This window comes from Mauremys mutica, chromosome 5 (genome assembly GCF_020497125.1).
Source record: "Mauremys mutica isolate MM-2020 ecotype Southern chromosome 5, ASM2049712v1, whole genome shotgun sequence".
Classification (NCBI taxonomy): Eukaryota; Metazoa; Chordata; order Testudines; family Geoemydidae; genus Mauremys; species Mauremys mutica.
The window spans coordinates 102,165,496-102,179,858 of record NC_059076.1 but is presented as its reverse complement, the minus strand read 5'-3'; the positions used below and the strand labels follow the sequence as shown (position 1 = coordinate 102,179,858).

The 14,363-nt window shown below is 39.0% G+C and overlaps 1 long non-coding RNA gene across 6 annotated transcripts in view; it reads right to left on the bottom strand.

Moving 5' to 3' along the window:
* Nucleotides 1–973: 973 nt before the first annotated feature.
* Nucleotides 974–14,363, bottom strand: part of LOC123370776 — a 101,949-nt gene continuing 88,559 nt past the window's right edge. For all 6 annotated transcript variants that reach the window (XR_006579538.1, XR_006579540.1, XR_006579539.1 and 3 more), the window contains 2 exons: nucleotides 13,583–13,704; nucleotides 974–3,527 (listed from right to left, as the gene is read on the bottom strand). This is a non-coding gene — a long non-coding RNA (uncharacterized LOC123370776). The remainder of the gene's footprint in view (nucleotides 3,528–13,582; nucleotides 13,705–14,363) is intronic.

Here is a 14,363-nt window from a genome sequence, read left to right as displayed (position 1 = left end):
CCTGTGCTACCTTTTATTTGGATCCCATTCTTAGGTGCCTATCTCTCTCCATTCATTGTACAGGGAGCCTAAGCAGCTAACTCAGGGTTTGTGGATCCCATTGTTGTTCCAGTGATTTTTTAGTTGCCTGAAAGTTAGGCATTGCAACTCCTGACTTCCTTTGTCTATCTGGCCCTATGTGCCTCCATTCACTATTGGTAAAATTGGGGGGAAAATCTTCTCATATTCTGTGTCTATTTAAATTGTAAACCCTTTTAGCTACAGACAGTTTCTTACTATGTATTTGTATGACATTTAGCACATTTAGCGCAATGCGGCCTCTATATACAGTACTATCATCCGTGTAATAAATAATAGCATTATTAAAAGGTAACCCTCTTTTCCCCCCATCACTTGGGTGATAATGCCAAATTAAATATTTTGTCCCATTAGATACTACTTCCAGTTTGTTTTTAAAGAACTGTAAGAATATAGTGATGCCACAGCTTGGTTGCCAGGTAAACATTTTTTCTAGCACAGCCCAATTTTAGCACCCTATGTGGAAGAGAGTAAGTTTGTACATAAGAGATTTTAAAAATCCACCACATTAAAGTATCTAAGCGACGGGGAACTCTGTTAAAATCAATTTTCTGTTTCTAGATGCTATAGGACATACAATCTTCCACTTTGGCTATTCTCTAAGGAAAAGCAGATATGCCATTACTAGAGTCAGCAGGGAGTATCAGATACTGACATGTCATCAGTATACGGACATTTAAACTGTGAATAGTCAACCTAAGGGCAGCACATAAATAATGAAGGGGTGCCAAAATGAAGTCCAGAGAAACTCAACACAGAATGGTAAAACTCTTTTATACTTTATAAAGAGATGGCACAATCCATATACCAGGTTGTTATATAAAATGCACATGGATTTTAACCCTTCAGTTGACCCTAGCCTTCATTTTCCTTTTTGTTTGTTCAAGGTGGCAATGGTGTGATCCAGGGTTATCCCCAGGCAACACAGATTATGATCGTGCATCAACAGTGACCCACAAAAATTGATGTTTAATTTCTTCTTGACCTGGGTATTACTCAAATGGAAAGCTGAGACCACTGTTTTTCAGGCATTTGGCTTGAAATAGGTTTCTAGTGCTTTTGGATCCTGTTCTAGAACCTTTTCTGAGGTTTCAACTGAGGAAGACTGAGTAGCCAGCGTGATGTCATCTGCGTACGTGAACTTGCGGGAGGACATTGGTGGAATATCGCTGGTATATAGGTTGAAAAGTGCTGGAGCTAGAATGGAGCCTTGCAGGAGTCCATCGTTCAGTCTTCATGGACTGTTGCTCAGTGATCTTTTATACTAAACCTCCTATACTGAGAAAATGGAAATGTATGGAGAAGTTAGACAATCCTAGATCTGCATGGAAAAATGCCATTGAAGGATTGAAAACTCTCCTCTGTCTATGCTGGTTAAATCTCTGGATTCATTGGACCACTCCCTTTGCATTTTTATGACCTCATGACATGTTCTTATGGATTCCTGATTGATGGTCAATGAATCCCTTTCACTTTGTGCAACCCTAGATTAATCCCATTGCACAAAATATGTCCAATGAGCACAACCCTGGACCTTCCAAAATACCTGATTGCCTTGTTAATTGATGCCATTACTGTTGGCCTCAATTTATTTTGGGTAGGATTGTGTATGTAGGTAAAGAATGAGATTTATTAATTAGAAAATATACTCCATGACAATGAGAGAAAAATCTTTACTGTACCTAACAAAAGCATTGGGCAAGAAACAGTAGGAAATGGGGGGGGAAAAACCAATTCAATGCTTCTCAAAATTCTAATCTGATAAGGACCTACGTTTGAGACTAACTCCATTATTTTGAAAATCCTGGACAAAAACAGTCTCAGCATTGAGAATGGACACCGGTTCAAAAACAGATTATGATTTCTCATAGTCTCTATAATATTCTCTTTGTGGATTATAACACCAACATAGAAATTTCTATCAAATGCACAGGGAAGACTGACATAGCTCCTTTCGAAAGAAAGAAAAACTTTTGTGAATTTTTGAAACAGCAATGCCTTCCTAGGTAGAAGTATTGTTTGCATTTTAGGTTAGGGTCCTTCCTCCCCTCAAGAACAAACAGGTTTTGCAGCCAGAAGTACTCAATTAGCCACAAAAAGTTGATTTTGTTCCTTGGATAAGGAAAAAGAGCTTCCTGTTTCACCAAAGCTCGAACGTCACCATATTTGTAACAAAAGGCATTGTTAGCTGACCACCCTCAAATTCACAAAAACAGCATCATCAAAATACTAGTGTCCGTGAGAAGTTTTGTTATAGAGCCAGTACTGGTAGTTTCTGCCTATCACCTTGGGCCCCAATCCTGCAGTCATTTAAGCATACGGGCAATATAATGGGTCTACATGAGTAGACCCATTAAAGTTAATGGGACTACTCACATAAGTAAAGTCATGGACGTGATTAAGTGTTCGTAGGACTGGTGATATAGTGAAATTCAGCACCACTGAGAGCTTGATATTGACTTCAGTGGTGTCAGGATTTCATAGCATATGAGTGCCTGATCCAAACCCAATTAAATCAATGGAAGACTTCAATAGGCTTTGGATCAGGCCCTATGTGCATTTCACACACCTGCATTCTTTCCTTATATGGATACCCTGGCAGCAATCAAATCACTTGCTGTTTTACAGCACTGGCCCTTATTGCATTCACAGCATGTGACCTCACCAGTTAATTAAAAGAAAGAAGAAATGTACTACGTAGTCTGGTTTACCAATCCATCACTGTAAAATCAGTTTGGACAAAATCCCAGTACTTAACGTCAATAATAACCATGCATCCTGTATTGCTTTTATGTTAACAGATACGGCCTATACAATATTCTTATTGAAAATAAAATTAAATGCTTTGGTAACTCCTGAGTTATTATTGTCAACATCGTTGCCATAATACCCATAGCTGATTTTTTTAACATATAGTCACAGAATGTTCAGTAGGTGCAGTATTATATGTAGCACAAAGGAGGGTCTTGAGCTGGGAATTGTGCGTGGGATGGAGTCAGACAGTGAGAGGAAACAAGTGGCTGGCCATTGACATTATAGATGGATGGCACGAGCATACCAGATTTCATTCTCCTTTTCCACTTACACCTGCAAAAAGAGCACATGCATTACCCTGAAGTTCAATATTCTTCTCAGGACTTGAAGTCATCTTTGATTTTATTGACTCTCTATTTACTCATGTCATTTGTTTCTTCTTGGATGAAATTTGTAGAAATTCACCAGCATTCTTCACGATACTCTCGTCCCTTATTGCACCCATCCTTTGACCTGGCACTCAAGCAGCAGTATATAATTTCATCTCTGTGTTGCAAGTTTCTTTGGACATATTCTTCACTATGGAATCAAAGTTCTAGGATCATTACCCATTTGTATGGTTAACGTATGGCTTAGAGAAATGTGGAGAGCTCGTTGGAGTGATGTAATGGAGCAATGTATATAGCCTGTGTGACCTGTGATAATGGAGAGAGAGATATTATGACACAAGGAAACATAACGAACATGTGGTCTTGCAAAGGTATTGCCTGTGCTCCTGCCTTTTAACTCAACAAGGTCCAAATGTGTGAAAAGGACCCAAAATGAGGAATGCAAAAACATCATTCATGCAGGAAACTGGAAATGATGCAAGATTCTTAACTTTCATGGGAATGTCTTCCTATAACCTCAGTTTCTTGATGGTTTATTTTAGATGCAGATAATTTTCATCAATAAAATAGAGAAGACGTGAAATGTATGTGGTATCTAGGGAACTTTGGGACTGAAATGAGGCCTGTCACTCAAATGAGGTATACTTGAGAGATATGTTGATGCTCTGTCTTAATGTTCCCCTGACAAAGCACAATAGCATCTAAAGGAGGGTCATGCCCTCCCCAACTGGAATCATCCCTTCTAGGCATTGTTGGCAATATTGAAACTCCCCTCTTAGAGGGGACCCAACATTAGTATCCTGTTTCTTCCTGCATAATTGTAATGAGAATGGGTTATTTTTATGGTTTTCTCTTCTACCAAACCCACAGAAGACTAGCTATAATTTAACCCATAATCTACTTCAATAGGTTAGAAAATATAAAAATATGAAAGCCTAAGTATTCTGCATTGATAATCGCGTCTTTTTTTTTTTTTTTTTTTTTTTACTATCTGGAAGTGGGTATCCTTGCTAGCTATTTAATTTTAAGGGCCATGAGGGATATGTGGATTTTCTTGATCTTGCCAGTCACCAACAACCCAAGCTTGTCATTGCACTTATTTTAAGCAGGAGACATTAGTTATGCAATTAAGGCCAAATCCTTCAGTCCTCACAGTTGCAAGGAATTAGCCTATTTCACTCACAAAACATTTCCACGGAGGAGTCCAAACATTTACAGGGAAAGGATAATAGGAGTAATGTCACAGTATGTGTGTGAGACGTTTGTTTTAACTTGTAGGCTTTTCAATTCCAGTTCTTTAATTGCGATGGAAAAACATCATAAAAAAGAAAAACATAAAAAGGAAATTAAAACTGAAAGGTTTATATTTTCTTCATTGCACATATGATCATTTCAAACATTCCCTCCATTGCTGGAAATGGGCTGCCTTCAGGGAGAGCATATAATTAGAATAAAGAAAAGCTCATTGCTACCAGTCTCTTCGTGCAATGCTTACAATTGGCTTGTTGGCAATGGACTGTTAAATAGAATGCATTAAAAGCACTAACCATAATGGGGGGTAGCAGTGTGATTGTCATAATATCAAGATCCAGTAACTTGATTGTTAAATCATTCATTTAGGGGAGGAAAACTGTTGAGATAAAATTTCTTTAAGATGTGACGAGTATTCAGAAAACTGATATACTGAATTCCATAACAAAACATGTCATGATTACAAAAATCTTGTTCTTAAAAAAAGACAAGTCAAGGAAACAAGTTATAATAATTTTGACAGCAAATTTTAAATGCATTTTATATAAAATGACTGGACTGTGACAGGTATGTTAATACTTTTGTTTCATGCCGTTTTGAAAATGAAACAATACACTGTTTTCTCAAAACTCCATCTTTCATTTCCCCCAATCATTCATTCTCTTCCTACTGTAATTATGAGACAATCACTGTTCTAATGTTAATTGGTAGCGTCAGAGACAATTGGAGCTGGCAACTCTCCATAATAAACAGCAAAATACTCTCTAAGCTGTTGTTTATGGAGAAGAGCAAGATTATCTTTATATAAGGAAAATCTCATTAAAGGACAAATGCTTTTAGACCAGCAACATAGGTCTTGAGGATTTGGTCCTACTAATTTGTCAGTGGGGCAGAACACAGCTTCTATAATTATCCTGTGCTCCAAAGAGTGAGGATCTGTAGATTCATATGCCTACCACATCCTTGATGGGACGTTGACGTCAATGGGATTTGGATCATGCACAATGTGCAGATCTCCCACTGAAGGGACTGGAAGATCTACATATGCAGTTTGAAGGAACTGACCTAAGGTTTGACCAAATGTGGTAGGGAGTAGTAGGAAATAAAAGTGCTTGACTATTCTTTTATCCTTCACCTTTGTTTCCATCTCCTTCATTTAATGTTATCCATTTCTCCATACATGATGCAGTAACCGCCTATTCCTGAGTTAGCTGATTAAAAAAACATAGCATGGGCCATCTTCAATGCTAACTAGATACTGTCAGTATTCTGTACCTTTCCAAACCTACATCATCTTCACATAAGAAATAAACAGCACCATCTGGTCATGTGGCCAAAAGGTAACCAAACTCTCCCTCCAATTGGAATTCACTTTTTTATCTGCAGTTCCCCTTTAGCACCTTTCCCCACTTTGTGCTAAATTTATGTTTGCAGAGACAAGCTAGCATTTTGTTAACCACATTGAAATGAATGAAGTTTGGCTTGTAACAGCAAATTGTTTTCCCCCAGCTAAAGAAAACGCAATATCCTCCTGTACTGCTTTATATAGAAAACTGTAGCTATGACTCTGCATTCTCCTGGAATTGATTCTAAGTAGGATAAACCTCATCCTCGAACTTACTTGTCTTTTTAAATAATGCTCTGTGGAAAAGGCCCACTCAATAAGAAATGCACACGCAGGAATAAATCACGATTTTAAAACATGATACATTTTAAACTTGTATTTTTAAGTCCAAGGGGGGAAAAAAAACTTTGAAATTCCAGTAATGTTCCCAAGGAAAAGTTTCCAATACCATGCACTCTCTCAGCTTTGGAACCTTTGTCATCATTACCTTCTTCTGTAGCCTTATAGAAGTGAAATTAATACTGGATTGGCAATACATGCTTACAGCCGGGATTTGGACACTCCAGTTTGCTGAACCCTATTCATCATATACAATAGAACATGCAGTGACAAGTTAAAATCTGGGGACTTACAAAGTCAATACTTCCCGTAGGAAATAAACGTTCCTTTCATAGAATCATAGAATATCAGGGTTGGAAGGGACCTCAGGAGGTCATCTAGTCCAACCCCCTGCTCACAGCAGGACCAATCCCCAACTAAATCATCCCAGACAGGGCTTCATCAAGTCTGACCTTAAAAACCTCTAAGGAAGGAGATTCCACCACCTCCCTAGGTAACCCATTCCAGTGCTTCCCCACCTTCCTAGTGGAAAAGTTTTCCCTAATATCCAACCTAAACCTCTGCCACTGAAACTTGAGACCATTGCTCCTTGTTCTGTCATCTGGTACCACCAAGAAGAGTCTAGATCCATCCTCTTTGGAGCCCCCTTTCAGTTAGTTGAAAGCAGCTATCAAATCCCCCCTCATTCTTCTCTTCTGCAGACTATACAATCCCAGTTCCCTCAGCCTCTCCTCATAAGTTATGTGCTTTTCCTTTTGTAACATCCTTTATGACTCTGGCTGTTTTCACATACACTTAGGCAACCATGATTAACTTCAGTGAGGTTGCCTAGGTGTGAAAGCAGAATCTAATTGTTAATAACATAGAATTTGATTGAAGAGCACAGTTGGACCACTTTAGATTTTAGCAATGTATTGCTTCACTTGGTGTCCAAATTATAGTTTAGCTACATTTCAGCAAAGATGCAACTTGTTGCCATGACAGCAGCTGAAGGAAGCTATATTGACAAAAGAGTTCTGCATTCCACATAAAGGATGGGTTAGGTGTTAAAACAGACAAAAGGATAGTAAGTGGTTTCAGACCGGAGCATTCTATAAATGCCTCTAAACCAGATGAGTAAGGATGTTTGCCCTCTGCCAGTACAGTAGAGAGAGCACTGTCTATGCCAAGTCTTTGACACTGCAAATCTCCAAAAGGCCACCACTTATATAGGCTCTGTAAACACCATCTGTGTATGCTGAGAAAACATTTCCAGAAATAAATGAGTCATATGCCAGATCTCTATATTTGTTAGCAACGTGGATGATAGGTTTGTGGAGAATGATATAACAGGGTGCTACCCTAGAATCCACCCCAGGTTTTACAAAGTAATCCATGTATATAACTGGACAGGACAAATTGTGATTTGGTTTATTTTCAGGAAGACAACCAGCGGTCATTCCAGGTGCCTCCAATAACTTGCTTGCTTCTTACTTCAGTAATGAGTTAGTGTATCCATTAGGGACTCTCGTGACCCCTCCATCCTACCTCATGTTAGATAGTTAAATTGAAAGCACTCAATACATCCAAACCCTCGTATTTTACTGAAAAGCTCATACCCTGCAAATGTATCAGTGACTTAGAGGGCTGGTAAAGTTATTTATATTCAAAAAGTTTTCTGCCCTGAACTAAACAGATTACAAACCAAACACAGGAGGCAAGACTATAACCCACAAATTATGTCAAGCCAAGGCATTGCCTAGTTAAGATATGAGACATGCTAAAACCTACTCAGCATGGTTGAATGGTATATACCGTAACCAGTACATGCAAGTCTCATTTATCATCTCTATTAAAATAGCCCAACAAAGATAAAGGACTTCATTATGTTAGGCATTGTACTAACATGTAATACAAGACAGACTCTGCCCAAAAATATGTTAATCTAAATCGACAAGAAAGACGAGAGAAACAGTGGCACAGAGAGGTGAAGTAACTTGCCCAAGGTCATAGAGTAGGGCAGCAGCAGAGGGTCCTGTCCACTGGACCACTCCACCTCTCATGTTCCCCACCCTGAATGTCCTAATCTCTTCCTTTACTCCTAAAATGTGTCAAAACTTTTGTAAAATCAAGCTCATTTGGATTTCTAAAGTATTTTAATACTGGGTATTTTATTTTTAATATTGTTACCATACTTCTATTGTGAAATATTGTGGCATGGAGCCATTTAATATAGAGAAATGGAGAACGTGAACTGACAATCTTTAGCTCTACTTCTCTGAGCTACTAGATGTCACATCTCATAAGCTAAGCAAGGCTTGGCCTGGTCAGCTCTTGCATGAGAGGGATGCAGCAAATACTGTCCCCGTCACTATCATACTAACGCCGGCTCTGGGCCTAATCCCAATCCTACTAATATAAATGGGAATCTTTCTGCTGACTTCAATGGGAGTAGAATCGAGCTCTACGGTATTAAGGAACATTTTCAGATGAGATGTAAAAATCAAGATGCTAAACCACTTATGGTTAAATATCCAATGGCATTTTCTACAAGAATATGAGTATTAGTCCTGGGTCCCAGCTAAATCTCAGTTAGTTAATTATGCTGGGCCATATATACATTCAGGTATAACGTCATTGACAACAATGGAGTTACAACACGTATGAATAACAGTACACAACACCACCATGTAACAGTTTAGGGTTATTATTTCTAATATGCTCGGTGCTCTCCAAACTTCTTGCATGACTTCTGCTCCAAAGAGAATGTATTCTACATAGCAAAAACAGGCTCATTTTCAACTGGTCAGAAATTTTCTGAAAGCACGATTTCCGGTCAGAAAACACAGACTCATTGAAAGCAAAACATTTCATAGACATGTGTTGTTTTCAACGAATCTTCCAGTGGAACACAGGCTGGTCTCAAAACTTATCTGCCTGGTTTCCTGTGCGTTCACCCAGCTTCTCAGCAGCCTGCCTGAAGAACAGCCTTACAGTCAGGACCCCAGAGCTTCCCAGTCTGCCAGGCCAGTGGGCGCCCCAGATTGCCTGATTCTTGCAGCATGGGAAGCCAGCTGCCCTAAGAGTTAGACAACTCAGGAAGCCAGTTAGGCCAACTGGGAGAATCTCAGAATCTAGTTCCCACCTCCATAGCAGGAAGCCTGCAAACCCTGGGGCTATTGGGGATTCTGCCTCCCTGTCATGGAGCTAGGATCCGGGAAGCCCCGGCTCAAGCCAGAATGAAACAGAACAAAACAAAATTTGGAGATGTCAAATTTTTCTGCAAAACAGAAACTTTGTGTTGTGGCCGTCTCTAGTACAATGGAAGTAAAGTAACCAAGTAGCTAAATGGTTGGGGGCAGGAAGAGATTATTTCCAGGTACACACAATCTAGCCATAATCAAACAGTTTCTTGTAAATGTACTGTAGAAATACAAAACAGTCTTATGTGGGCCAGCTCATGGAGAGACATGAAAGAATGCACGGAAATGATTGTGGGAGGAGCAGAGATGTGGGTAGTTAGCCAGACACTGTTGGCAGAATTGAGAGTGTGGGAAGAGGGATGTGAAAAGAGAAAAGCAGAAATGATAATCGGATGCAGTGGATCCGAGAAGCCAATGGAAAGATTTAAAGAGTGGGGATATGGTGAGACCAATGGGCAGGGAAACTGAACTCATAACATAAGTACAGCCATACTGGGTCAGACCAAAGGTCCATCTAGCCCAGTATCCTGTCTACCGACAGTGGCCAATACCCGGTGCCCCAGAGGGAATGAACAGAACAGGCAATCATCAGGTGATCTATCCCCCATCGCCCATTCCCAGCTTCTGACAAACAGAGGCTAGGGACACTCAGAGGTAGCTTTTTGAGTCTGAGAGGGAGTAGTGTGAGTCAGGGAGGGATGAGAGAAGAGAGCAAAAGGAGGAGGCTGAAATGATCAAGATCTGAAGGATAAGAATATTAGCAGTAGGGATAGAAAGAAGTGGACTGATCGAAGCAAGATTTTGGAGGAAGAAACATGAGGATTTGGATACGGCTTGGGTGTGTGAGGCAAGGAATAAATGTTGACAAAGGTTACAAACCTAAGCAAACAAGAGGAATTGTGGTGTTAACAACTGTGACACAGAATGTGGGGAATGGAGAGGTCTTGGGAAAGAAAATAAGTAACTCAGTTTGACCACATTAAAGCTTCAGACTCTGGTGAGACATCTAGGAGGATATGACAGAGAGACAGGGTGAGGTGCAGGACTGGATAGGTAGACAAGCCAGGAGGTCTAACTTTTGAAAAGTGACTAGTGATTTTGAGAATCTTAATTTCTGTGTGCTCAACCTGAGGCACATTAAATGTGTCTGATTTTCAAAGGACAGGTGATCAGAACTTTCAGGAAGCATAATCCCAGTGTGAGTAACAAGATATCTTCCTTTTTAATTTTAGAGTACAATATTTCATTAAATACAATCTATTTCACTCCTTGGGTAATTACATCTTCCGTTGGCTTGGGCTGTCAAGTACCAGAATGTTGAGATTTTAGACATAGCTTTTAGTTACTCTTTTTTACTCTGTTCCAAAAATGTTATTTTCTGTATTTCAAACTGTTTGTCATTTTTATTACCAGCCTATCAAAACTGAATGTTCTCACTGTGCTGGTGGAACATTTAAGTAAAAACCTATTAGAGGTGGCCTATTTTCATTCTGCATTTGTACTTAAAGGCCTGCTCTTCTAGAATTTTTTTTTAAATATCATTGTCATCCATCACTTTTGCCCTTTCATACAGCAATACCCTCTTAAACGGTTTCATTTTCATAGCAGCAGGCCTGCTTTCAGGCATCTTATACTGTGTTCCAAAAATTGAATCAACCAAAAGTATAAGAATATAAGAATGGCCATACTGGGTCAGACCAATGGTCCATTTAGCCCATTATTCTCTCTTCTGACAGTGGCCAATGCCAGATGCTTCAGAGAATGGAACACACCAATCAAGTGATTCATCCCCTATCATTCAGTCCCAGCTTCTGGCAGCCAGAGGCTCAGATAGCCAGAGCATGGGATTACATCCCTGACCATCTCAGCTAATAGCCATTGATGGACCCATCCTCCATGACCTTAGCTAATTCTTTTTTGAATCCAGTTATAGTTTTGGCCTTCACAGCATCCCTTGACAATGAGTTCCACAGGGTAATTGTGCGTTGTCTGAAGTACTGCCTTTAATTTATTTAAAACCTGCTGCCTATTAATTTCATTGGGTATTCCCTAGTTCTTGTGTTATGGGAAGGGATAAATAACACGTATCCACTTTCTCCACACCATTTATGATTTTATAGATCTGTATCATATCCCCCCTTAATCATCTCTTTTCCAAGGTGAATAGTCCTAATCTTAATCATTTTTGTTGCCCTTCTCTGTATCTTTTCCATTGCTACTATATCTTTTTTGAGATAGGGTGACCAGAACTTTGTGCAATAATCAAGGTGTGGGCATATCATGGCTTTATATAGTGGCATTATGATATTTACTGTCTTATTTGCTATCCCTTTCCTAATGGTTCCTAACATTGTTTGTTTTTCACTGCCATTGCACATTGAGCAGATATTTTCAGAGAACTATCCACAGTGCCTCCAAGATCTCTTTCTTGAGTAGTAACAGCTAATTTAGACACCATCATTTTGTATGTATAGTTGGAATTATGTTTTCTAATATGCACTACTTTGCATTTATCAACATTTAATTTCATCTGCCATTTTGCTGCCCAGTCACCCAGTTTTGAGAGAACCCTTTGTAACTCTTCACAGTCTGCTTTGGACTTAACTCTCTTGAGTAGTTTTGTACCATCTGCAAATTTTGCCACCTCACTGTTTACTCCTTTTTCTAGATCATTTATCAATATGTTGAACAGCACTGGTCCCAGTACAGATCCCGGAGGGACACCACTATTTACTCTTCTCCATTCTGAAAACTGACCATTTATTCCTACCCTTTGTTTCCTATCTTTTAACCAGTTTCTGATCCATGAGAGGACCTTCCCTCTTATCCCATGACTGCTTACTTTACTTAAGAGCTTTTGGTGAGGGACCTTGTCAAAGGCTTTCTGAAAATCTAAGGACACTATATCCCCCTTGTCCACATGCTTGTTGACCCCCCTCAAAGAATTTTAGTCGATTGGTGAGGCACGATTTCTCTTTACAAAAGCCGTGTTGACATTTCCTCAATAAATTATGTTTATCTATGTGTCTGATTATTTTGTTCTTACTATAGTTTCAATCAATCAATTTGCCTGGTACTGAAGTTAGGCTTGCCAGCTTGTAATTGCCAGGATTGCCCCTGGAGCCTTTTTTAAAAATTGGTGTCACATTAGCTATCCACCAGTCATCTGGTACAGAAATTGATTTAAATGATAGATTACATACCTCAGTTAGTAGTTTTGCAGTTTCACATTTGAGTTCCTTCAGAACTCTTGGGCGAATACCATCTGGTCCTGGTGACTTATTACTCTTTAATTTATCAATTTGTTCCAAAACCTACTGTATTGACACCTCAATCTGGGACAGTTCTTCAGATTTGTAATCTACAAAGAATGGCTCAAATGTGAGAATCTCCCTCACATTCTCTGCAGTGAAGACCAATGCAAAGAATTCATTTAGCTTCTCCACAATGGTCATTTAACTTCTAAGCAATGGTCATTTTTTAAAAAAACACAGACCTTACATATTTGAAAATAGATCACTGTGATTTTTTAAATCTTCCTGACACCTGCATTACTCTTCCCATTGGCCACATGACCATATATTTTTTGTCCTAATCCTCTTTCCTCCTAACTACTACCAGTGTTGTCACTTTATATTATGTTAATACATATATTAATTCTGCAATCCTTAATTACACATTGAGCTCTCCTTACTCATTCAAATGCTTCCACTGAGCTCATATGTGAAATAAATGCTACACAACATAAATATAGTTTGCAAAAATCAAGCCCTTAGACTATTAAGTTCTTTGAGGCAAAGACTCCAAGTGCTTTCCAAAACAATATACGCTGTGTGTCTATGTGCTAGGTAAATGTTAAAAACTAAGTCTGCATTTTCTCACTCATTTCTAAATTTACTATGCATTAAAGACTAGCATACTTTTAATCTGACTTAAATTCAACAGCACTGCTCTTCCATATATGGACAAGAAGGAAATTCCATTTTGGCTCACCTGATAGAATTGCAGCCTATAAACCACAAACATCCCATTTCAATTCTTGGCTGAAATAATGCTCAGGATGTGCACACACTCCATGAGTTCAACCACCAGATTGCAGGGACGGGCAGGGGACAAGACTCTGTTAATTAATTAAGTCTGCTCGAATGTCAATACACTACTTGGCAGATGCACAATACTCTGCTATTGCACAGTTTACTGACTCTGCATTTGGCTATTTTTCAAAGACTCATCATTATATTCACCTGGTTCATCCAGGAATACTTCCAATCCTCTTCCTCAGAGGCAATCAGAAGGGTAGATTTATTATGGTTGTCAGTCACCTCAGACTCACACAGTTTACTCTGCTGAACGGACATCTTTATTCCTAAACCAAAACAGTACAGGATAGTTCATGTAACCAGCAGAAGTTTCATAAGTTATAATTGTACATGCCAAAGCAATTTAAATTTGTGATATTAAAAACAATCAATTTTCCTTCTGCTCAGGCCATTCTTATCATCACTATGATTTGACTTTACTCAACCAATGAAGCCTCGGACTTCACTGAGCCAATACGGAAAATCTAGACCTTTCTGTATTTCTTTAGTTCAGTACATAGTATATATTGTTTCTTAAAAGCAAGTAATCCCTTGCTGGATCTAGGATCTTCTATTTAGGGGTTATTTGTCTTTGTGTTAGGTTTTTCACTACCTTCTTAATGTATCAGGTAGCCATTTTCTGGCCAAAATAATGTGAGATTTTGAGTCTTCATGGTACTTCAGTTCCTGGCTGGAGGAAATAGTAAAAGAAGACCCGATTTCATGTAATATTCATCTCAGGCATTTTTGGAGGGTAAAAGTGAGTGTAAGAGAGCAATCAAACAATAGTGCACCACACTGTCATACCACTGATCAGCACCTTTGAACCACGGTCTTGCTGATCTGTGGATCTGTCCACCAATTTAAAGGTTTTAGTACTTCAAGCTCTAGCTTTTTTATATGTAATTTTCACAAGCACTATCTTATCAGCTAGCACCATGTGGAG